The sequence below is a fragment of the Moschus berezovskii genome, chromosome 1 (genome assembly GCF_049115385.1).
Source record: "Moschus berezovskii isolate FMDL1 chromosome 1, NW_MosBer_1.0, whole genome shotgun sequence".
Lineage (NCBI taxonomy): Eukaryota > Metazoa > Chordata > Mammalia > Artiodactyla > Moschidae > Moschus > Moschus berezovskii.
Window position 1 is genome coordinate 154588402 of NC_142460.1, and position 22252 is coordinate 154610653.

A 22252-nucleotide genomic window follows, 5' to 3' on the forward strand; every position below is an offset into this window, starting at 1 on the left:
GCAACTGCCTTATCAATAAAAAAGCAAAAATCAAAGCCTTTGAAGATAAGTGTGGAGCAGGGACTTGTCATGCTTTCCTGCTTACCCCTGTGTTGCCAAAGCCCAGCAGAGAGCCTTGTGTGGAAAAGGCGATCAATAGATACTGATGGGTTTTCACAACCTGTGTTCTCAGGAGACTCACTCTCAGGAGGTTTCCCCAACCTGGAAGTATCCAACACCAGGGGACGACCCTGCACAGAAACGTCCTTATGCCCTCACTGCTTCCTCAGTTGCTTTCCTGTTCCTCTCATTTTGTTTATAGATACATTAATTGATTTGTCTATACCTGCCACAACCAGGCCTCATTCCATCAATCTGTTAGAAAAACCCAGTCATAACTGTATCTCAGCCTTTGAGCTGCCGATGAATTGTCCCCTGCTTTTCAGTTTTTCCACAGTTTATTGTGATCCACACAGTCAAAAGCTTTGGCATAGTCAATGAAGCAGAAATAGATGTTTTTCTGGAATTCCCTTGCTTTCTCCATGATCCAGCGGAAGTTGGCAATTTGATCTCTGGTGCCTCTGCCTTTTCTAAAACCAGCTTGAACATCTGGAAGTTCACGGTTCACATATTGCGGAAGCCTGGCTTGGAGAATTTTGAGCATGACTTGACTAGCGTGTGAGATGAGTGCAATTGTGCAGTAGTTTGAGCATTCTTTGGCATTGCCTTTCTTTGGGACTGGAATGAAGACTGACCTTTTCCAGTCCTGTGGCCACTGCTGAGTTTTCCAAATTTGCTGGCATATTGAGTGGAGCACTTTCACAGCATCATCTTTCAAGATTTGAAATAGCTCCACTGGAATTCCATCACCTCCACTAGCTGGTTCGTAGTGATGCTCTCTAAGGCCCACTTGACTTCACTTCCACGATGTCTGGCTCCAGGTGAGTGATCACACCATTGTGATTATCTTGGTTGTGAAGATCTTTTTTGTACAGTTCTTCTGTGTATTCTTGCCACCTCTTCCTAATATCTTCTGCTTCTGTTAGGTCCCTACCATTTCTGTCCTTTATCGAGCCCATCTTTGCATGAAATGTTCCCTTGATATCTCTAATTTTCTTGAAGAGATCTCTAGTCTTTCCTATTCTGTTGTTTTCCTCTATTTCTTTGCATTGATCACTGAGGAAGGCTTTCTTATCTCTCCTTGCTATTCTTTGGAACTCTGCATTCAGATGCTTATATCTTTCCTTTTCTCTTTTGCTTTTCGCTTCTCTTCTTTTCACAGCTATTTGTAAGGCCTCCTCAGACAGCCATTTTGCTTTTTTGCATTTCTTTTCCATGGGGATGGTCTTGGTCCCTGTCTCCTGTACAATGTCACCAACCTCAGTCCTGTATGCAGGTCAGGAAGCAACAGTTAGAACTGGACATGGAACAACAGACTGGTTCCAAATAGGAAAAGGAGTACGTCAAGGCTGTATATTGTCACTCTGCTTATTTAACTTATATTCGGAGTACATCATGAGGAATGCTGGGCTGGAAGAACCACAAGCTGGAATCAAGATTGCTGGGAGAAATATCAATAACATCAGATATGCCACCCTTATGGCAGAAAGTGAAGAGGAACTAAAAAGTCTCTTGATGAAAGTGAAAGAGGAGAGTGAAAATGTTGGCTTGAAGCTCAACATTCAGGAAACAAAGATCATGGCATCTGGTCCCATAATTTCATGGCAAATAGATGGGGAAACAATGGAAACAGTGTCAGACTTTATTTTTTTGGGCTCCAAAATCACTGCAGATGTTGATTGCAGCCATGAAATTAAAAGACGCTTACTCCTTGGAAGGAAAGTTATGAGCAACCTAGATAGCATATTAAAAAGCAGAGACATTACTTTGCCAACCAAGGTCTGTCTAGTCAAGGCTATGGTTTTTCCAGTGGTCGTGTATGGATGTGAGAGTTGGACTGTGAAGAAAGCTGATCGCTGAAGAATTGATGCTTTTGAACTGTGGTGCTGGAGAAGACTCTTGAGAGTCCCTTGTACTGCAAGGAGATCCAACCAGTCCATTCTAGAGGAGATCAGTCCTGGGTGTTCATCGGAAGGACTGATGCTAAAGCTGAAACTCCAGTACTTTGGCCACCTCATGCGACAAGTTGACTCACTGGAAAAGATTCTGATGCTGGGAGGGATTGGGGGCAGGAGGAGAAGGGGACGACAGAGAATGAGATGGCTGGATGGCATCACTGACTCGATGGACATGAGTTCGAGTGAACTCCGGGAGTTGGTGATGGACAGGGAGGCCTGGTGTGCTCATGGGGTCGCAAAGAGTCGGACACGACTGAGCGACTGAACTGATCTGAACTTTCAGTTTTTCCAGCACATATGCATACCACCATCACCACCACCTCCTCCACCATCACCACCATCTTCACCACCTCCACCATCTTTTCTACCACCACCACTATCTCCATCATCATCACCACCTCCTCTACCTCTGCTTCTTCACCACCACCACCATCACCTCCACAACCATCACCGCTGTACAAGAATTCTGGGGACTGTTACTCATTTGTAAACATAGCTTTTACTGCAGACCGAATGGAAAGAGCCTGAAGCAGGGAACTAGGCAGCCCTGATTCAAATCCTGAAAGCCACAGACCTGTTTTGTGACCTTGGGAAAGTCATGTAGCATTTGTTTTCTCACCTGTGAAGTGAGAAGCTTGGCAGTGACAATCTTCTAGACTTACAGTATTCTATAATCCCATGAATGCCTTAGGCTTTGGAAATTCACTTTTACCTTTAAAAAGGCTAGTCAATTTACTAATTATAACCTGAAAGTCCTTTTGATATTTAAAAGATTCTCTTGCTTTCTCTTTGTTCTTTGAAAATTTAGAGCTGCCTCATTTCATAATGCCTAAGGCTTATATTTATAATCAACATCTATTTCATGGTTCTGAGCCATTTTTCACATAATTGTCTTTCTTTTTTTTTTCGCTTTGGAATTAGTTCTTTTGTGGTTAATGTATAACAGAAACAAAATGACTTTTAAAAAAGCCCTGTGGGAACTCTGGAGTTCATAACTGTTTCACTAGGGGCCCACACATCACGGAGAGAGAACTAGGTCTCAGAAAGGAGAGCATCCCATTCTGGGAAGAGAGAAGGGAGTAGTTGAGACCAGAGTCAGGTGGTGTCTGTAAGATCTGTAGTTCAGTTCAGTCGCTCAGTCGTGTCCGACTCTCCGCGACCCCATGAATCACAGCACGCCAGTCCTCCCTGTCCATCACCATCTCCCGGAGTTCACTCAAACTCATGTCCACTGAGTCGGTGATGCCATCCAGCACAGTGTAAGGGTGACCTGGAAGAAGCTAGTAAAAGGCAGTCTGGACTCCAGGGGAAGGGATGCATACGTCCAGTGATACCAGCAGGGGGCAGCAGAGTTGAGCAAACTCTCCCATTCAGTTCAGTTTAGTCGCTGCCATGTCTGACTGCAACCCCCTGCACTGCAGCACGCCAGGCTTCCCTGTCCATCACCAACTCCTGGAGCTTACTTAAACTCATGTCCATCGAGTCGGTGATGCCATCCAACCATCTCATTCTCTGTCGTCCCCTTCTCCTCCTGCCTTCAGTCTTTCCCAGCATCAGGGTCTTTTCCAATGAGTCAGTTCTTCACATCAGGTGGCCAAAGTATTGGAGTTTCAGCTTCAGCATCAGTCTTTCCAGTGAATATTCAGGACTGATCTCCTTTAGAATGGACTGGTTGGATGTCCTTGCAGTCCAAGGGACTCTCAAGAGTCTTCTCCAACACCACAGTTCAAAAGCATCGATTCTTCAGTGCTCAGCCTTCTTTATGGTCCAGCTCTCACATCCATAGATGACTACTGGGAAAACCATAGCTTTGACTAGACGAACCTTTGTCACCAAAGTAATGTCTCTGTTTTTTAATATGCTGCCTAGGTTGGTCATAGCTTTTCTTCCAAGGAGCAAGCACTCCTGATTCAGGTCCGGGAACCATTCTTCATGTTCTTCATGGCTGCAGTCACCATATGCAGTGATTTTTGGAGCCCCACCCCCCCAAAATAAAGTCTGTCACTGTTTCCATTATTTCCCCATCTATTTGCCATAAAGTGATGGGACCAGATGCCATGATCTTAGCTTTCTGAATGTTGAGCTTTAAGCCAAATTTTTCATTCTCCTCTTTCACTTTCATCAAGAGGCTCTTAAGTTCTTCTTCACTTTCTGCCATAAGGGTGGTGTCATCTGCGTATCTGAGGTTATTGATATTTCTCTCAACAATCTTGATTCCGGTTTGTGCTTCATCTAGCCCAGCATTTTGCATGATGTTCTCTGAATATTAGTTAAATAAGCAGGGTGACAATACACAGCCTTGACGTACTCCTTTCCCGATTTGGAACCAGTCTGTTGTTCTATGTCCAGTTCTAACTATTGCTCCTTGACCTGCATACAGATTTCTCAGGAGGCAGGTCAGGCGTTTGCTCAAACTCAAGTCCATTGAGTCAATGATGCCATCTAACCATCTCATCCTGTGTTGTCCCCTTCTCCTCCTGCCTTCAATCTTTGCCAGGATCAGGGTCTTTTCTAATGAGTTGACTCTTCAAATCAGACGGTCAAATTATTGGAGCTTCAGCTCTGGGAAGGTGAGAGCCAACGGTGGGTCAGGCGGAATTTCTGTGTTGATGTGGGGCACTCCGGGCCCTCCAGGAGGGAATAAGACCTTACCTGGGACCCACAGATGGGTAGATTTAGGTACATTTGGATTTCACATGTAAATTCTGAGAGATATGAAACATTTAGGGAGGATACTGCAGCAAAGCATGGAATTCCTATTAGTCAAGGGCACAGGGTTTGGAGCATTCATGTCTGGTGTGTGGCTGTGTATGAATGATCACATGATTCCTAAAATCAGCTGCTGCAGGTGAGGTGGCAAATACACTTGGGTTTAATGCTCCCTGATTGTGTCTATATTTCTCATTCTAGATGTGGATTCAGGCATTCCCAATACATTCTTTAGTCATATAGGTGGTTGCCAGTTTCCCTGTAGAAGGGGTTTAGGGGTGATGATCTGATTAGGTGACCAAGGCATTAGAGTCAGTGAAAATAGAAAATAAAAGATTTCCTTCTCATTCTTAAATTATAGAATACTTAGGTGTAGAATTTGTTGTTGTTCAGTCGCTCAGTCATGTCTGACTCTTTACCACCCCATGGACTGCGGCACGCTAGGCTTCCCTGTCCTGCACTATCTCCCAGTGTTTGCTCAGACTCATGTCTGTTGAGTCGATGATGCCATCCAACCATCTCATCCTCTGTTGTCTGCTTCTCCTCCTGCCCTCAATCTTCCCAAGCATCAAGGTCTTTTCTAATGAGTTGGCTCTTTGCATCAGATGGTCAAAGTATTGGAGCTTCAGCTTCAACATCAGTCCTTCCAACAAATATTCAGAGTTGATTTCCTTTAGGATTGACTGGTTTGATCTCCTTGCAGTCACTCTCAAGAATCTTCTCCAGCACCATGATGATTGTTTTCCATCATTACATTAAAGATGTGATTCTACTGTGTTCTAGAAAACCTATTATCTCTCTAAATGCTATTGCTTTGTAGTCAGTCTGTCTTTTTTCTTGATTTAAGTTTATGATCTCTTTACTGCTGCAATCCTACAATTTGATTATGGTGTTTATAAATTTGGATTCAATTTGGAAAGTCTTTATTGAATTTATTACAATATTGTTTCTATTTGTATTTTGGTTTTTTGGCCATGAGTCATGGGAGATCTTAGCTCCTTGACCAGGGATCGAACTTACACCCCCTGCATTCGAAGGTGAAGTCTTAATCACTGGACTGCCAGGGAAGTCCCTGGATTTATTTGTGTTTGTCTGCTTTTATTAAGACACTGTATGATTTTAAATGGGAGGATTATATCTTTACAATATTTAAAATTTGAAGTATTCTAAATATAAAGATATAAATTGGACTTTATAGAAGCTGATTTTTTTTCTGGATATGGTGAACTAGTTCCTTCCACAAACAATAGCAGCTGACAATGGTGGAGAATTTATTGTACAATAAGTGCCTTCATGAGAAGTACTATTATACCCCCATTTTACAGAATGGAGCACTGAGGCCCAGGTAGGTTCAAGGTCACATGGCTATACATAGTAGAGAAGGGTTTAAACATGGGGCAATATGCTTCAGTTCAGTTCAGTCGCTCAGTCGTGTCCAACTCTTTGCGACCCCATGAATCACAGCCCGCCAGGCCTACCTGTCCATCACCAACTCCTGGAGTTCACTCAAACTCATGTTCATCAAGTCGGTGATGCCATCCAGCCATCTCATTCTCTGTCGTCCCTGTCTCCTCCCACCCCCAATTCTTTCTAGCATCAGAGTCTTTTCCAGTGAGTCAACTCGATGCATGAGGTAGCCAAAGTATTGGAGTTTCAGCTTTAGCTTCAGTCCTTCCAATGAACACCCAGGACTGATCTCCTCTAGAATGGACTGGTTGGATCTCCTTGCAGTCCAAGGGACTCTCAAGAGTCTTCTCCAGCACCACAGTTCAAAAGCATCAATTCTTCAGTGATCAGCTTTCTTCACAGTCCAACTCTCACATCCATATATGACCACAGGAAAAACCATAGCCTTGACTAGACGGACCTTTGTTGGCAAAGTAATGTCTCTGCTTTTTAATATGCTATCTAGGTTGGTCATAACTTTCCTTCCAATGAGTAAGCGTAATTTCCTGGCTGCAATGAGCATCTGCAGTGATTTTGGAGCCCCCAAAAATAAAGTCTGACACTGTTTCCACTGTTTCCCCATCTATTTCCCATGAAGTGATGGGACCAGATGCCATGATCTTTGTTTTCTGAATGTTGAGCTTCAAGCCAACCTTTTCACTCTCCTCTTTCACTTTCATCAAGAGGCTTTAGAGTTCCTCTTCACTTTCTGCCATAAGGGTGGTGTCATCTGCATATCTGAGGTTATTGATATTTCTCCCTGCAATCTTGATTCCAGCTTGTGCTTCTTCCAGCCCAGTGTTCCTCATGATATACTCTGCATAGAAGTTAAATAAGCGGGGTGACAATATACAACCTTGACGTACTCCTTTTCTTATTTGGAACCAGTCTGTTGTTCCATGTCCAGTTCTAACTGTTGCTTCCTGACCTGCATACAGGTTTCTCAAGAGGCAGGTCAGGTGGTCTGGTATTCCCATCTCTTTCAGAATGTTCCACAGTTTATTGTGATCCACACAGTCAAAGACTTTGGCATAGTCAATGAAGCAGAAATAGATGTTTTTCTGGAATTCCCTTGCTTTCTCCATGATCCAGCGGATGTTGGCAATTTGATCTCTGGTGCCTCTGCCTTTTCTAAAACCAGCTTGAACATCTGGAAGTTCACGGTTCACATATTGCGGAAGCCTGGCTTGGAGAATTTTGAGCATGACTTTACTAGCATGTGAGATGAGTGCAATTGTGCAGTAGTTTGAGCATTCTTTGGCATTCCCTTTCTTTGGGATTGGAATGAAGACTGACCTTTTCCAGTCCTGTGGCCACTGCTGAGTTTTCCAAATCTGCTGGCATATTGAGTGCAGCACTTTCACAGCATCATCTTTCAGGATTTGAAATAGCTCCACTGGAATTCCATCACCTCCACTAGCTTTGTTTGTAGTGATGCTCTCTAAGGCCCACTTGACTTCACATTCCAAGATGTCTGGCTCCAGGTGAGTGATCATGCCATTGTGATTATCTTGGTTGTGAAGATCTTTTTTGTACAGTTCTTCTGTGTATTCTTGCCACCTCTTCTTAATATCTAAGCGACTACTATTCTTGCTATACTTCCTCTTGATATTAGTCTCAAGTTTTTAAACTTAGTATGTTTATTTTTCTTTTATAAAATTTATTTTTATTATATTTGGGGAAGCTCTTAGTGGGCTAATAAAGATTACTTAATAGGGACAAAAGTCTCCACTCATAACTAGGTTTTCCTGTTCTCACATTTGAATGCACTTTCCCAAGCATGTTTCTGCCCAGCTCTTTCCTCCTCTATCTTAAAAAGATGTATTCCTGCCAGGGAACCTCTAGCATGTGCAGGACTCTGAGCAAATATTTTTTGTAAAGCTGTCTATGAAACTATTTAAGACAAATAATTGGAATAATTTAAAATTTAAATTAATTAATTTTAAAGAATTTAAAAATCCATGGTCAGGGACTCATGTGATTTGTTGTTGGAACACAGAAAAATGGGTGAAGAGGTACTTATAGATTTATTCATTGTCCAGTTGGTGCGTGTGAAGACTCTGTGGTGGCCTGGCATCCTCCCATCCTGTTCAGGTCCAGGAACCATTCTTCATGTTCTTTATTGTCAAATGCACCATTCTTGGCTAATTTCATACCCCTCATTATGAGAAAAAATTAGCAATGATGTTATATTTCCCACTACTGTGGCTTTTTGTATTGAAGCAACATAGATCTTCCAGTCCCTGAAATTCCCTGATGCCTGCGATTTAATGCTTGTAACATGACATCACTGCTTACAGTGCTACACATGCATCAGTTCAGTCTCTCAGTTGTGTCCGACTCTTTGCGACCCCATGCACTGCAACATGCCAGGTTTCCCTGTCCATCACCAACTCCCAGACCTTGCTCAAGCTCGTGCCCATCGAGTCGGTGATGCAATCCAACCATCTCATTCTCTGTCGTCCCCTTCTCCTCCTGCCTTCAATCTTTCCCAGCATCAGGGTCTATCAGGTGGCCAAAGTATTGGAGTTTTAGCTTCAGCATTAGTCCTTCCAATGAATATTCAGGACTGATTTCCTTTAGGATGAACTGGTTTGATTTCCTTGCAGTCCAAGAGACTCTCAAGAGTTTTCTCCAATACCACAGTTCAAAAGCATCAATTCTTCAGTGCTCAGCTTTCTTTATGGTCCAACTCTCACATCCATACATGACTATTGGAAAAACCATAGCTTTGACTAGACAGACCTTTGTCAGCAAAGTAGAGTCTCTGCTTTTTAATATGCTGTCGAGGTTGGTCATAGCTTTTCTTCCAAGGAGCAAGCATCTTTTAATTTCATGGCTGCAGTCACCATCTGCAGTGATTTTCGGTTCAGGTCAGTTCAGTCGCTCAGTTGTGTCCGACTTTTTGTGACACCATGGCCTGCAGCACACCAGGTCTCCCTGTCCATTACCTACTCCCAGAGTTTACCCAAATTCATGTCCATTGAGTCAGTGATGCCATCCAAGCATCTCATCCTCTGTCATCCCCTTCTCCTCCCGCCTTCAATTTTCCCAGCATCAGAGTCTTTTCAAATAAGTCAGCTCTTCACATCAGGTGGCCAAAGTATTGGAATTTCAGCTTCAACATCAGTCCTTCCAGTGAACACTCAGGACTGATCTCCTTTAGGATGGACTGGTTGGATCTCCTTGCAGTCCAAGAGACTACTCTCAAGAGTCTTCTCCAACACCACAGTTCAAAAGCATCAATTCTTCGGCACTCAATTTTCTTTATAGTCCAATTCTCACATCCATACATGATTTCTGGTTCCTCTGCCTTTTCTACAGTAATTTTGGAGCCCCCCAAAATAAAGTCTGTCACTGTTTCCATTGCTTCCCCATCTATTTGCCATGAATTGATAGGGCTGGATGCCATGATATTAGTTTTTTGAATGTTGAGTTTTAAACCAGCTTTTTCACTCTCTTCTTTCACTTTCGTCAAGAGGCTCTTCAGTTCCTCTTCACTTGCTGCCATAAGGGTGGTATCATCTGTGCATCTAAGGTTATTGATATTTCTCCTGGCAATCTTGATTCCAGCTTGTTCTTCACCAAGCCCGCTATTTTGCATGATGTACTCTGCATATAAGTTAAATAAGTAGGGTGACAATATACAGCCTTGACTATAATTATCTTCATTACCTCCACCACAGTTTGGTCTCGGTCAAATAGCCAGGGAGGGAACACAGCCCCACCCATCAACAGAAAATTGGATTAAAGGTTTACTGAGCATGGCCCTGCCCATCAGAACAAGACCCAGTTTCCCCCACAGTCAGTCTCTCCCATCAGGAAGCTTCCATAAGCCTCTTATCCTTATCAGAGGGTGGACAGAATGAAAACAACAATTGCAGAAAACTAATCAAACTGATCACATGGACCACAGCCTTGTCTAACTCAATGAAACTATGAGCCATGCCACAGTGTAGGGTCACTCAAGATGGACGGATCATGGTGGAGATTTCTGAGAAAACGTGGTCTACTGGAGAAGGGAACAGCAATAATGGCAAACCACTTCAGTATTCTTGCCTTAAGAATCCCATAAACAGTATGAAAAGGCAAAAAGATAGGACACTGAAAGATGAACTCCCTAGGTTGGTAGGTGCCCAATATGTTACTGGAGAAATAACTCCAGAAAGAATGAAGGGATGGAGCCAAAGAGAAAACAATGCCCAGTTGTGGATGTCACTGGTGATGGAAGTAAAGTCCAATGCTGGAAAGAACAATATTGCATAGGAACCCAGAATGTTAGGTCCGTGAATCAAGGTAAATTGGAAGTGGTCAAACAGGAGATGGCAAGCGGGAACATCAACATTTTAGAAATCAGTGAACTAAAATGGACTGGAATGGGCGAATTTAATTCAGATGACCGTTATATCTACTATGGTGGGCAAGAATCCTTTAGAAGAAATGGAGTAGCCCTCACAGTCAACATCTGCATCAGGCTATCTGTGAATCCTGGCTTTCAATGACTCTCTCAAATATTGCCATGCTTTGTGGTGGAGAAGCGCTAAAATCTTACCCAGAGCATATAGGAAAATGAGAGCGATAGCTTTCTGGTCTTGTTGCCTTTACCGTTTGGAATTTTTTTAACCTAAAGGTAGACCACATCCTCTCTTGAAATTTTTAGGCTTGAATCACTTCCTTCCTAGGATGTGATCTCTTTCAATGTTGATAGACAATGCTGTCTGCAGGGAGGATGGGTGAGGGAACTAAGGGGCGAGTGAGAACTGAAAGGTATGAGCATTGTGAGAAGCATGTCCATCTGTCTTCTACAGCTGAAGACTGAACAAGAGATGTCAATTAAAGCGCCTGCTGATGTTGCAGAGTGGTGATCTGAAGACGTTTTAGAGGTGAGACCACCCACAGAGGACCGCTGGATGAGTGGCATAGAGCCTGTGAGGGCTTGGGAGACCTCCCTGGGCTCCAGCAGTGGGGACACACAGGATAAGTCACACCTGCCACTGCCTGATGTTGTAGATCAGAGGTGGAACTGGGCAGAGAACATGGAGGAGGGGGATCGCTGAACTTGTTCTGTGGAAAATGTGTCACCCCCAGATCAGCATGTTAGCACCATTTTAAGGGCCCGATCTTGCATGTCATCACAGAGAAATACTGTATTAGGCAGGAAGGGTGAGTTGCTGGCCCAACTGCTGGCCTGGGGCCATATAGACACACACTCCAGAGCCCTCTGGGTATCCTCACATCCAGGGTAGAGAGTCAGCACTGAGAAAGGGGAGAGCTGGATGGAGTTCTCTTGAGTCCTGGGCCTGGGCCTTGGCCTGAGGCACCTAGTCAGATGGCACTGCTGGCCCCAGCAGATTCCAGGCCCTGAAGGGGACTTAGAAACTGTCAACGAAGGCACCTGAAGACACAGGGCCCCTTGCCTGCCCAGGGCTAAGCCCTGTACTGCTCCTGCTGGTCTCCTCTGACAGTGACCTACACTTGTGATTGTAGAGTCAGCCCTTGGCCTCTGCATACTGGCACAGGAAGGAAGTCAGGCTGAGTTCCAGTTTGGTGGGTGAGGATGGACCCAGATCCTGTAAGTCTTCTCTTTGGAATCATCGCTTCTTTTATCATTTGATCTATTAGAGTGAATACTGTTGTGGAAACAAGCATTTATTTTGTTCTTGATGTACAGGTTGAACCTGCAATGAGGAAAGGACGGTCCTTTCATCTGCAAAAGTCAGCCCTAAAGTTCGTCTCACAGGGCTCCATTCCTGGATGGAGGAACTTTTCTTTCTTGCTTCACCTGGAATTTGCCAGCTTCTGAATGTCACCTGTTGCTTATTATGCTCTTATTACAATAAAATTAACCTTACAGGTAAGAAGTACCCGTTGTGCACTGATGCAGTGATACTTCTGATCTAAGCTAAATAAAGACAGAAATCCCTCCTCCCCTTTGAAAAATGGAGCTGGGATGAAAATCAAAGAATAAGACCTCCAAACTCCTCCTTCCCCAGTGAAGATTCTGTCCCTTCATTTGCATGCCCCTCATGACCAGCTTGCCAAAGAAACCCAGGGGGGCAGCTCCTCACCTATCTGTCTGCTTGCTCTCCCTCTGAGAGTGTATCCTTGCTTAAATAAACTCTCACTTTACTTTCTTAATCTCTCTGCTTTGTCTCTGAATCCTTTTGCGACAGAGAAAGAAACTTGCACTCACTGGGAACAGAATCACACATTAGGACTGTCAACCAAAAAAATGCAAACTTAAAAGTTGCAGGTTATGTTTTATTCAGGGACCTTCAGTTCAGTTCAGTTCAGTTCAGTCACTCAGTTGTGTCCGACTCTCCGTGACCCCATGAATCACAGCACGCCAGGCCTCCCTGTCCATCACCAACTCCCGGAGTTCACTCAAACTCATGTCCACAGAGTCGGTGATGCCATCCAGCCATCTCATTCTCTGTCGTCCCCTTTCCCAGCATCAGAGTCTTTTCCAGTGAGTCAACTCATCGCATGAGGTGGCCAAAGTATTGCAGTTTCAGCTTTAGCATCAGTCCTTCCAATGAACACCCAGGATTGATCTCCTTTAGAATGGACTGGTTGGATCTCCTTGCAGTCCAAGGGACTCTCAAGAGTCTTCTCCAACACCACAGTTCAAAAGCATCAATTCTTTGGCGATCAGCTTTCTTCACAGTCCAACTCTCACATCCATACATGACCATGGGAAAAATCATAGCCTTGACTAGACGGACCTTTGTTGGCAAAGTAATGTCTCTGCTTTTTAATATACTATCAAGGTTGGTCATAACTTTCCTTCCAAGGAGTAAGTGTCTTTTAATTTCATGGCTGCAATCAGCATCTGCAGTGATTTTGGAGCCCCAAAAAATAAAGTCTGACACTGTTTCCCCATCTATTTCCCATGAAGTGATGGTACCAGATGCCATGATCTTTGTTTTCTGAATGTTGAGCTTCAAGCCAACCTTTTCACTCTCCTCTTTCACTTTCATCAAGAGGCTTTTGAGTTCCTCTTCACTTTCTGCCATAAGGGTAGTGTCATCTGCATATCTGAGTTTATTGATATTTCTCCCAGCAATCTTGATTCCAGCTTGTGCTTCTTCCAGCCCAGCGTTCCTCATGATGTATCTGCATATAAGTTAAATAAGCAAGGTGACAATATACAACCTTGACGTACTCCTTTTCCTATTTGGCACCAGTCTGTTGTTCCATGTACAGTTCTGACTATTGCTTCCTGACCTGCATACAGGTTTCTCAAGAGGCAGGTCAGGTGGTCTGGTATTCCCATCTCTTTCAGAATACTGAGAACTAAAGCCTGGGAAGGCAGCCTCTCAGATAGCTCTGACAAATTGTTTCAAAGAAGTAAGAGAGGAGCCTGGATATACAGAAATTTTTTCTGAAAAAATCATATGGAGTTGAATATTGAAAGATTACTGCTAACCACAAAGACAGACATCTCAAATTAATAATAGTGCTTTTCTGTATATGTGAAAAGGCAAGAATTTGGACTCATGGAAATTATTTCTTAGATTTGCATCCTAACTATCTAGGACCAGGATCCCATTTTTCTTCATCCAGAATTCCTTTCATAGAGCATCATCGGAGGTGGCTGCAGTGGCTGATGACTTGATGGTGGACACCATTTGTTATTTACTGGAACAGCAGACATTTGTTGGTAAGCACTGGGATAGCATCCTGAGTTCCTGGGATGCTAACACCTAGGATCACATCCTGGTAAGCCTGGCTGTCTTCTCATGCTTCTTAAGCCCACGGGCAAGTGGTGCTGCCACAAGGTTCTCCAAACAGCCAGGAAACCAAGGCACATCATCCTGGGCTATCAATTTTATTCAAATATCTGAGGGGATAAAGGTTGAACATTTAAACTAGCTTTAACCCTTAAAACACTGCAAGTATAGATATATTGTGGAACAGAATGCAATGTGCTATGAGTCCCTACCTAGAGCTGTAACTGAGTCTGGGCTCTCCAGGCCTTCCAAGGACAAGATTCCCAATGCTGAGTTTCTCTAGTTTTAAAAACATGTTTAAAAAAATTGTTTTTTGAGATATAATTGTTGAAAAAAATTTGCACAATGTGAGAGCTGAAAATTAAGCTTTATTTGGGGCAAAATGAGGATTGCAGCCTGGGAGACAGTGTTTCAAATAGCGCTGAGAAACTGCTCTGAGGAGGTGAGGGGAGAAGCTAGGATATTTAGGAGTTTTTGCAACAAATGGCAGGTAGTTGGGAACATCAAAAAACTACTGTCAATTAAAGAAAACCAGATATCCCAAGTTAAGGAATTTAGCACTTTTCTATGTATGAGAACATTTAAGAATCTGGGCTTACTGAAATTGTTCTTTTAATCTGTACCTCAGCTATCTGGGGCCAGTATCCTGTGCTGTCTCATCCTGAGTTTCCTCAGGGCTCACCTTAGGGAGTGGCTGTAGTCTGATGGCTGCTAGATGGCAGGTATTCTTCCTTTCCTGAGTTCCCTCAGGGCTCACCAGCTCACCATCTGTGGTGGCTGCAGTCTCTGAGGACCGTGCCATTCTTGTTTACTGATATGGCAGGAAATATCCCATTTCTGAAATTTGTATAACATAATTGTCACCACTTTAAAGTCTACGACTCAGTAGCTGTTAGTATATTCACAATGTTGTGCAACCACCTCACTACTACCCTCTTTTTGAGGAGTTCTTTCATGAAAATGTTTGGGGTGCTGCCTGCCAGCCACTCTGCCTCCAGAGGAGAATTCACGGTGTCAGCGACAGGAGGTAGGTAAAAATTCTTATTTGTTGGGATGGGTTTTGGGGTCATGGGGATGCATTTTCATTCCTATCAAGTCCTTCCACTTAGGCAATCGTCTCTATTTGAGAGGCAGCCCGTTCCTTAAGTATTCATGCTGTGCTGTGGATAGATTATCCCTAGAAGAAACAAGGATGAAACCTTCCTGCCATAGAAATGACTAAATCACAAAGGACTAAACAGCTTAGAAACTGTGAAGACTCTTGAGAATAGTAGGGGCTGGACTTGCTTTTAATCAGGTTTCAATGCAGAGACAGGTGTCCTGTCAATTCTCTCATTCAGGGACACATTTGTTGTGACATTAACAAACAAAATCAGCATTCCCTTGAGACCCATGAAAGCCTGATCCAATGTGAGTCTGTTTCTCTGTAAAGATTTGAGGTAGGATTCCAGGCAGTTTGGGGCTTCCCAGGTGGCTCAGTGGTAAAGCATCTGCCTGCCAATGCTGGAGACGCAAGAGATGTGAGTTCAATCCTGCTCCAGTATTCTTGCCTGGAGAATCCTATGGACATAAAAGCCTGGTGGGCTACAGGGTCGCAAAGATTCTGACATGATTGAGCACACACACCCTCCAGGCAGTTTAAATAATAGCCTTCCTCTCATGGCCCATGGCTATTCCAGGGGGCCAGACCATTCACAAGCAGGCTCCAATAATGGTGGGTCCTCTTGGCAATCTTGCTCAATATCTACCCTGAATAAGGATGTGAGAGTGGGAAATGAGTCTCTGAACTTACCTCTTATTTGGGCTTTTCTCTTCTTACAGACTTTCTGGGGATTCTTGAGACAAACACATGCTTTCTCAAAGCCATATAGCAAAATCCTGTTATCTTAGATTCTAGAATTTTACCCATAAACTTGAGAACTTGGTGTGTAGGAAATGGCTCCTGTCTCTTTGAGAAATGGTAATTTGCATAGCTGTGAAAGTGTTTTCTATATCTATAAGAAATGGCAATTTGCATAGCTCTGAAAGACACAGTGTCCCCCTGCCTCTGCGTCTGAGGCCGGGGGCTGGGGGATGTGGGGGGGACATGCTGCCTGAGAGAGGGAAGAGGGAAAGAGAGCTCGTGCTGAGGCCCTGACCTGTGGGCCCCCGTGGCCAGTCACCCTTTGGGAGCTCCCTCATGTCAACAAACGGTCTTTTGGATGTGCCCCTGGGGCTTCCCCGGAGAAGGCAATGGCAAGCCACTCCAGTACTCTTGCCTAGAAAATCCCATGGATGGAGGAGCCTGGTAGGCTGCAGTCCGTGGGGTCGCTAAGGGTCGGACACGACTGAGCAATGTCACTTTCACTTTTCACTTTCACACATTGGAGAAGGAAATGGCAGCCCACTCCAGTGTTCTTGCCTGGAGAATCCCAGGGACGGGGGAGTCTGGTGGGCTTCCGTCTATGGGGTCACACAGAGTCGGACGTGACTGAAGTGACTTAGCAGCAGCAGCAGCTGGGGCTTCCCTGGTGGCTCACAAGGTAAAGAATCCACCTGCAATGTGGGAAACCTGGGTTTGACCACTAGATTGGGAAGATCCCCTGAAAGACGCCATGGCAACCCACTCTAGTATTCTTGCCTGGAGAATCTCCATGAACAGAGGAGCCTGGAGGGTTATAGTTCATGGGGTCACAAAGAGTTGGACATGACTGAGAGACAAAGCACATGAAAGTGTTAGTGCTCACTTGTGTCCGACTCTTTGCAGAGCTATGAATAACAATAATTATTCTTTGTAGGCTAGTTCCATGAGCTGGTTGTTTTTATACATAATATTTTTAATCCTTACAACAACGTTGCAAGGTAGGTGTTAGCCCTCGTTGACTGGGCTGCTGAGGCTGAGAGAGGTTAGTAACTGGCTTGATTTTGTACAACTCACTAGCAAACAGTTTGGCTCCAAATTTCCCAGGACTCCTCCTCGACCTTTCCTTTGAGCCTCACTTCTCATTTGGTCCATTGTCTTGGTGCATTGAAACACTATGGGCTTTGAGTCTGTTGACTGAAAAAAAGTCCACACCCTAAAAACAGAGAATTATGTTTTATTTGGTACATTTACTGAGGCCTTAAGCCCTGGAGACAGCTCTGAGGGACTGATCTGAAGGGGTAAGGCAGGAGCCATAACATACAAAAGTTCAAACAAAAATACTGAGATAGATGGAACATCAAAAGGTTACTGCTAATTAGAGAAAACCAGACTTCTCAGGTTAATGAATTTAGTGCTTTTCTATGCATGGGAAGATGTAAGAGTCTGGGCTCCTTTAAACCATTCCTTTGATATACACCTCAGTTATCTAGGGCCAGTATCCTCTTTGTCTCCATCCTGAATCCTCTTAGGGTGCACAGTTAGGGACCGAGTTGGTTGATGTCTTGATGGCTCCAACATCCTTTTTTTAATGATGTGACAGGCAACATTTTTTGTCCACAAGTCAGACAGACATGAATCTAATGCCAACTCCACTAATCACTAGAAGAATGACTGGACAAGTCATGTAACCTCTCTGAGTCTCAATTTCCTCAACTCTAATTGTGAGAATGAAGCTTTGGGATGTTGCTATGGGGATGAAATGAGCTGAAGCACTTTCAATTCCCTGGCATGGTATTGGGACATTACATATCACTGCAGAATCTCAACAAGTGATATTTTCTTTTCCTTCTTTATTCATCTCTGTATCTGCCACGGCACCTGGTACAAAGTAGGTACTCAAGAAATATTTGAGGAAGGTAAATCCATGGCCTTATTTCATAGGGACGGTGTGAAGTTGGACCCTCTCCAAAAGCTCCCTGAAAGAACAAAAGCAGTTTTGAAGCACGTCAAAGCTACTTATGGTTAAAATCTTTAGGATGAAAGCAGGAAGACAAGTAAAATCCTAAAATAACAATAATACTAAAATTCTGAAGTAAAATTCACTAGGTGGAGTGCTGTTGATCTTCAAGAAAGAGCAAGTTGAGGAGTGTCACGTTGAGGATTGGCGAGGCACAATAAATGTGATGAGAATGGCTCTTGCGCTTGAAGGATTGTTCAGCAATGCCTGAATTGGTTGGAGGCAGTGCACTTTTGTAAGTGTATCTTTGTTCAAAAGCATAAAGAATAAAATGTAAGATTTTTGAATACATGATGTGTTGGAGGGAATGCATCCTCCCTGTGATGCAGGTGGTGGTTGGCTGAGGTCTCAAAAGGGATTTGGGAGGGCAGGCGTGTGGCATGGGTGCTGCCTGTCCCCAGCCAGTTCCTGACAGACACTGCTTACTGACCATGGGAGTCTCTCATGCCTGAGTCCTTCTCAGCAGGGGTGTGTTGTACTAAGTCGCTTCAGTTGTGTCTGATTCTTAGAGACCCTATGGACCAGGCCTGCCAGCCTCCTGTGTCAATGGGATTCTCCAGCCAAGAATACTGGAGTGGGTTGCCATGCTCTCCTCCAGGGGGTCTTCCCGACCCAGGGATCCAACTCACGTGTTTTAAGTCTCCTGCTTTGGCAGGCAGGTTCTTTACCACTAGCGCCACCTGGGAAGCCCTGGTTCTCAGCACAGGCAGTTGGAATCTGTCTGACCTTTAAATACCCAATCATTGTTGTCCCTGGCTCCAAACAGGGAGACATCTGTGCCCATTTAATACCCAAGATTCAAAGACCTCTCTTCCCTCTAAGGAGGCTTCAGTCTAGTCTCCTGACATGGCTAGGTCATAGCACCAAACTACTAGAAACTCTCAGGATGCCATTAAGATTAGTTCCCTGTTATCCATGGGGATATGTTCCAAAACCCCCAGTGGATGCCTGAACCCTCGGATAGTTCTTAACCCTATATATACTGTATTTTTTCTACACATACATGCCTAAGATAAAGTTTAATTTGTGAATTAGATGCAGTGAGATACTTGTTAAATGATAACTAGTAAAAAGTAGAGTAACCATAACGAGATACTAATAAAAGTACATTTATCATGCTCTGTGGCTATAAATTCTACATTTTGAGGTATGATAGCACAGCCCGCACAAACTTCTTTTTCCTCCTCCACAATTTCACAGATAGAAAAGTCATTCTAATCATAAGTCTTAGCGTATTTTTTCTTTTCTATGTCAAGAACTTTCACCTTTTCACTTAAAGGAAACACTTCATGGCTTCTTTTTGGCACATCTGAATTTCATCAGTACTCTTGTGCACTGGAGTCATTATTAAGCAAAATAAAGGTTACTTGAATACAAGCACTTTTATATCAAGTCAGTTGACCCAATAACCAGGATGGCTACTAAGTGACTAATGGGAGGAAAACGCTGAACAAAGGGATGAGTCACTTCCTGGAGAGGACAGAGTGGGACAGAGTGGGATGGCATGAGATTTCATCATGCTGCTTAGGATGGTGCATAATTTAAAGTTTATGTACTGTTTACTTCTGGAATTTTCCTTTTAATATATTTGGACCATCGTTGATGGAGGATAACTGAAACCACAGAAAGTGAAACCACAGATAAGGGGAGGACTATTATTGTCATTAGTATCTTTTGTTTGCTTTTGTAATGCACTTGCACTAGAACACAAACACAAGTCTATGTGTGCACACTAGACTAGATGACAATCAAAATGACAACCTTCGCATTGCATCCAGAATCATCCCTACTCCTGCTTCAAGCAAATCTGTTCTTTGTCACTTTTCTTCTCTTGGGATGTCCTAGGACATTCTTTATTCCTCATGTTCCTCAAGTCTACCAAACCCACTTGGCACAGTGGATATTTCTGTGGGAACTGTACCCACTCAAGGCCTCTGAGAAAGCCTGGCCTGGGTGTCCATGTTTCTTTGGATTAAAATGCATTGGCTTTGAAGTGAAGTTAAGTGGAAGTTGCTCAGTCGTGTCTGACTCTTTGTGACCCCATGGACTATGCAGTCCATGGAATTCTTCAGGTCAGAATACTGGAGTGGGTAGCCATTCCCTTCTCCAGGGGATCTTCCCAACCCAGGGATCAAACCCAGGTCTCCTGCCTTGCAGGCAGATTCTTTACCAGCTGAGCCACCAAGGAAGTCCAAGAATACTGGACTGGGTAGCCTATCCCTTCTCCAGCGGATCTTCCTGACCCAGGAATCAAATTGGGCTCTCCTGCATTGCAGGCAGATTCTTTACCAGCAGAGCTACCAGGGAGTAGTAGTAAATCCATACTAAAATTTGGTTATGTAATAAAAAAGCTAACTATCATATTTCACAAAGAGTTTAGAGATGGAATGTCTGCAAAGGAGCAAAAATTTAGTGTTCTGGCTCCACTTTTCCTAGGCTTCTCTTCTGCTTTCCTTCATCTTCAGACTGGTAGCAACCTAGCTTCAGTGTTTTCAGTCAGCATTCTTAATCTTGACTATGCTTAGAGGAGGGGCTTCCCTGATAGCTCAGTTGGTAAAGGATCCACCTGCAATGCAGGAGACCCCGGTTCCATTCCTGGGTTGGGAAGATCCGCTGGAGAAGAGATAGGCTACCCACTCTGGTATTCTTGAGCTTTTCTTGTGGCTCAGCTGGAAAAGAATCTGCCTGCAATGTGGGAGACCTGGGTTCCATCCCTGAGTTGGAAAGATCCCCTGGAGAAGGGAAAGGCTACCCACTCCAGTATTCTGGCCTAGAGAATTCCTTGGACTGTATAGTTCATGGGGTTGCAAAGAGTTGGACATGACTGAGTGACTTACACTCTTTCTATGCTTAGAGGAGGAAAGGGGTGTGTGTGTGTGTGTGTGTGTGTGTGTGTGTGTGTGTGTATCTAGGGGCATGGTTCTGTAGATTTTGCTGTCTTCTCATTAGGAGAGCAGAAATCTTTTCTAGAATCCTCCCACAGACTTTCCTTTAGGAATCACTAGTCAAAACTGGTGGAGGAGGCAATGGCAACCCACTCTAGTACTCTTGCCTGGAAAATCCTATGGATGGAGGAGCCTGGTGGGCTGCAGTCCATGGGGTCGCGAAGAGTCAGACACGACTGAGTGACTTCACTTTCACTTTTCACTCTCATGCATTGGAGAAGGAAATGGCAACCCACTCCAGCACTCTTACCTGGAGAATCCCAGGGACGGTGGAGCCTGGTGGGCTGCCGTCTATGGGGTCGCACAGAGTCGGACACGACTGAAGCGACTTAGCAGCAGCAGCAGTCAAAGCTGGATCATATGCTCTTTTCTCTAAACCAATCACTGGGAAGGGGAATGAGCCACTCTGATTGACTTACGTCAATCAAAAAATATCCCTTGAGGCCATTCGCGCACCTCAGGCCTTCGCAGTCGCCAGAGTTCCGTCTCCCCTGCCGCCTCTGAAAGAGGAGACCAGAGCAGAACTCTCTTCCTGCCAAGATGTCTATTGGCGTGCCGGTCAAAGTCCTCCACGAGGCTAAGGGTCACATCGTGACATGTGAGACGAACACTGGCGAGGTGTATCGGGGCAAGCTCATGGAGGCAGAGGACAATATGAACTGTCAGAAGTCCAACATCACGGTCACCTACAGAGACGACCGCGTGGCTCAACCGGAGCAGGTGTACATCCGGGGCAGCAAGATCCGCTTCCTGATTCTGCCCTACATGCTGAAAAACGCACCCGTATTGAAGAGCACAAAGAACAAAAACCAGGGCTCGGGCGCCGGTCGGGGAAAGGCGGCCATCCTGAAGGCCCAGGTGGCCGCAAGAGGGAGAGGACGCGGAATGGGACATGGAAACGTCTTCCAGAAGCGAAGATAGATTTTATCTGTTGGACGGAACTTTGCTGCTTTTTTTCTTTCTTTTAGGTCATCTGGGTCAGGGTGCGTGCCTGTGTACATGTCCTAGGTCATCTGTTGACAGCATTTTCTTTAGATGTGGATAAAATGTGAAACTAAATAAATATGGTGGGTTTTTTTCTTTTTGAAAAAAAAATTATCCCTTGAGTGGTGGATACACTTATGTAGCAAGAAAAAGTGATGGTAATAGATTGGATGTTGAATAGCCAAGTCTGCTGCAGGGACAGAACGGATTGGATCACAGGTGAGTCCTTCACAAAGGGTGAGAAAACTTTCTGTTGATTAGTGATTAGAAAATCAATCAGATTCTCATGAGAATAATTTAAACTAAGAGAAACATAGATTCTGCTTAGAGTGTAATAGATACTCTAAAAGTTCATGCAGAGTTGGATCTGGGTGGTGCAACCATTTTTAGTTGAGGAGTAAGCAGCTGGCAGAGAGGCCCCAAATTTTACAGTGGGTTTTCGCTCCTGTATACAAAAAGACTTGATCAGGATATTCATATATGTTTGCATCCGAGGTTGAGCACAATGTAGATTTAGC

General features: G+C 44.2%; 1 pseudogene; it reads left to right on the top strand.

The window, feature by feature from the left end:
- The first annotated feature begins 21066 nt into the window (after positions 1-21066).
- On the top strand, positions 21067-22246 carry LOC129551752 (small nuclear ribonucleoprotein Sm D3 pseudogene; annotated as a pseudogene).
- The last annotated feature ends 6 nt before the right edge of the window (positions 22247-22252 follow it).